Source organism: Mesocricetus auratus, unplaced genomic scaffold (genome assembly GCF_017639785.1).
Source record: "Mesocricetus auratus isolate SY011 unplaced genomic scaffold, BCM_Maur_2.0 Super-Scaffold_100013, whole genome shotgun sequence".
Taxonomy (NCBI): Eukaryota; Metazoa; Chordata; class Mammalia; order Rodentia; family Cricetidae; genus Mesocricetus; species Mesocricetus auratus.
The window spans coordinates 4,265,147-4,268,913 of NW_024429196.1; the positions used below are offsets into that span (position 1 = coordinate 4,265,147).

The 3,767-nt window shown below is 50.2% G+C and overlaps 1 long non-coding RNA gene across 1 annotated transcript; it reads left to right on the top strand.

Annotated features, from left to right (window-relative positions):
• The first annotated feature begins 503 nt into the window (after positions 1 to 503).
• LOC110342810 lies at positions 504 to 2,681 on the top strand. The gene is made up of 2 exons (XR_002384970.2): positions 504 to 661; positions 2,432 to 2,681. It is a non-coding gene; the product is annotated as an uncharacterized LOC110342810 (long non-coding RNA).
• The last annotated feature ends 1,086 nt before the right edge of the window (positions 2,682 to 3,767 follow it).

Consider the following 3,767-nt stretch of genomic DNA (forward strand, 5'->3'; position numbering starts at 1 on the left):
GAACAGAGAACACCCAAGGCCTGTCTTGGACAGGTATGACCTGTCAGGGAAACTTCAAGTTCATGTTGCTTTTGTTTTTAACATGATTAGGTGTGTGCATACAAAGGGGGAAGACAGGGTCCAATGTTGGTGTCTCCCGCAGTCACTTCCCCATCTTATTTTTTGAGACAGGGTCTCTCACTGTGCTTCCAGCTCATAGATCGGAGAGAGTAGATGTCAGCAAACATAGCAGCTTCCAGTCTCTACCTACCCAGAACTGAGCACTGTGCTACTCTTGCTTCTTCCGTGGGTCCTGGGGATTGAAACGCAGGTCCTTATGCTTGTCAGCATTAGTGAGCTGTTTCCCTAGTGCCCATTGTTGATTGCTTTACGGGCTTTACTAATGACCACTTCTTGGGAATTTGCTGAATGTTATTCAGAGAGCACATGGTCTATCTACACGGGCTTGGATGACAGGGGTGACTTCTGTCCATAATTGCAAGGCTACAAGAGGAAGCCCCATGGCCACTTGATGGCTCTGCTGTCTGCTGGATCCAGTCGTTCTAACAGTCTGGATTTTGACCTGTTTCCCTCCCTTTGTGACTGGGAGATACCGGCTTCATTTTAGACTGCTCAGGCAGGGGAGACTGAACTCCGAAGATGCTGCCTGGTGCTGCCCAGGGTAAGGGCTGGTGGTAGAGGGGTCAAATATGCAGGGATGCAACAGTCCCCAGGACCTCCACTGTGACCTTGTGTCACAGTGAGCAGGGGGCAGGAGAGGCCAGAGCAAGGAACTGCTCTGTCCAGGCCTGGCTTTGTGCAGCGGTTTCCTGTCTTACTAAGTGGCCGTTGCTTCCCTGATGATTCATGATGTTTGGAAAGTGTGGCTGTGCTCTGAACAGGGAAGTGAAAAATAACACAGCCAAGGTCAAGGCAGGACAGGACAGGGCTGTTAGAAGCTTTCCAGTGTCTAGAAGATACTGAGAGTGAGGACCACGGTAAAACTAGGTCTAGTGGCCTGTGGCAGGGTGGGCCTTGTGCTCCCCTTACAGCTTTCCAAGGGGTGGTCACCTGTCTGTCCTGGAAGCCACCACTAGTCTTGGCTGAGCTGGGCTGGAGGAGGAAGTGGAGGGTGATTCAGCATTTGTTTCCTCTCTGAGTCAGAACCGGCTCCATTTCTGAGGTTGGAGCCAGGGGGCACTGTGTGGCCTTCTGTGCATTCTTTGAACTTGCAGTCAACAGAGAGGTTCTGCCCCCTAAGGCTGCTGCCCCTACTGTGACCTTTTGGATGAGTAAGGGGATAACTGGATCCTCCAGCCATGCCTCTAGCCAGACTCCCCTCTGACTCAACTGGAGCCCTGCCTGTGGTCAGTGAACAGACAGTACAGGGCTAGGTTTCTGGAGCTGTGCACAGTTCAGGGCATTCTCAGGCTCTGGAGGGGCAGCTAGGTTTGAGGGCCCCTTCTGGGTGATGGAGGATGTAGTTGAAGCCACCCTCTGGGCTTCATTTAACCCTTAGGTTGATGATACAGTACTAGGATAAACACATGGTTAAGACAATCTCAGACAAGGTGAACAGGGGCTGTCACTGTTGTCATCTAAAAACCTGTCCTAAAAGCATTCCGCGTGTCCAGGTGCTAACGGCCTCTGCCCAATAGTGCCTCGGTGCCAAGATTACCCACTCGGTAGAGACTTGGAACCCCTCTACCAAACACTTCTGTGGCTTTGGGCCTTGGTGCTTGCCCACCGTCATCTCAGTGCTGTGCTCCTCAGCACGCTCTTGTCACTTCTTTCTTCCTTTCATATGTGCCATTGCATGACCAGGGCGTGGTCAGCTCGTCCAGCTCAGGCTAGCATTGGTCACCCCGCAGTTAGTGAGAACTTGTAGCCACATGTAAGAGTGATGTGAGTTGATGTAGTTGGTGGTTCTAATGCAGGTCAGGGGCTCCTTTTCCTCTCACTCCAGCTTCCTTTGAACTCTGATCTCAATCACTAGTCTTTGAGAAACTTCCTCCACCTAGCTAGGTGACGCACACACAAGATGGCGGCTTTTGATACCACCCATGGCTTTACTGCCAGGGAGTGACTGACAGTTCAAAGTCCCAGACATGGCCTAGATGGCTTCTGCTAGAGCCAGGCAAGTGCCAGTGGCCCCTCCACGGTGGTGGTGTGGTGGTGACTGCATATCTAACAATTGCTCTAATTCTGGCTGTGTGATGAGCAGGTCCCTGTCTTAGGCAAATGGTTGCTAGGGTGACTAATCCAGACAAAGAGGCTCCCAGCATGAAGACATGGCTCTCCTGCCTCTGTTTGGTTTACCCAAGGCCCTGCAATGAGGATGGGCTTGTTTTGTCCTCCAAGCCATGAGTTTCTGGGAGGATGTGGTGGTGGGTGTAGCTCTCTTTCTGGAGGCATATGCTTCAGGTAACAGCTGTGTGATGTTTCTGAACAGAATTCCTTGGAGAGTGGATGTCACGACCAAACGGAAGAACAAAAGAACAATTCTCAGAAGCACAGCAAAAATGAAACCAAATAAAAACCCCATAAAAATCCCTACGGGGCAGAGGAAATACCAGCCTGATGCCTTTTGTGCCTTGTGCTGGGTCATAAAGGGCAGCTTTGCCAAGAAGTGGTGGTGATGTGGCAATGTTTGAACTTGAGAGAGAATGTTCTGGAAAACAATAAAAGGCAGAATCCATGTATCTATATGCTTGCATGGTGACTGATGGCAACTGGGAAACTGTCTCATGGCCAGTGTGTGTGTGTGTAGCCTGAGAGAGGCACTGGGCAGGAAGAAGCTCAAAGTTTGCATTTGCACATGGTTACCGAGAGCTGGCAACTGTCATTGGGTCTGCCCTGCTGGTTATGCCTGATGTCAGAGGAACTCTGACCTCCGTTTAGTCACCAGATACCAGTCTGGAACTCTCTTTGAAGATTAAGTAAGCATTCACAGTACAGAGAATAGCTGAGTGATGTCACCTGGTTATCTGAAGCATGAAGAGTGAGCACCTAGGTGGTGGAGTGACAGGCATCAGACTTTCTGTTCCCCTCATGGACTGCTTCACTGAGGGGCACAGTTTTGGGGTGTGGTTCAGAGATCGTTTTAGGGGATGCAGTTGAGGATGTGGCGACTTTCACTCTTGTTTCAGGAGGTGACAGCATCCCAGGGAAGGAGCTCTGCTGTTACCCACAGCAGCTGTGTGTGGCCTGTGGCTGGCAGCTCTGCCTACATAGTTACCTGGGATGGAGTTTGTGGGAGATTTCGTTTCTGCTCTGTGGTTTTGTTTTTTTTTTGAGCAGCTAAGAATCCATGGTGTGTGTGTGTGTGTGTGTGTGTGTGTGTGTGTGTGTGTGTGTATTTAAACAAGGTCTCGTAGCACAGGCTGGCCTCAAACACACTAAGTAGTCAAAGATGGCTTTCAACTCCTATCCTCCTGCCTCTCTGTCTCAGTGCAGAGATTGCAAGTATGCACTGCCTTATCTGACTTCTATATGTCAAGTTTGCTGAGCTCTCTCAACCCTGGAAGTAGTTTCAAGCCTCTCAGGATTCACCCATCCAGCTTGTCATTTACTCCCTCTATAACTGTCATTCCCTACTCAATCACAATGAGAGCTGGCTGCTCATCTTGTCTCTTTTGCCCAGTACAGAGATAAACTTGCAGTAGGGCTCTGCACGTGACTAAGACTTGTCTTCCTACTTTTCTTCTGCTGGGATGCAAGTCCTGACCCAGGAACCTCGGAGTGTGGCCTTACTGGGTCTTGAAAGAGGCAATCAAAGTAAAACAGGG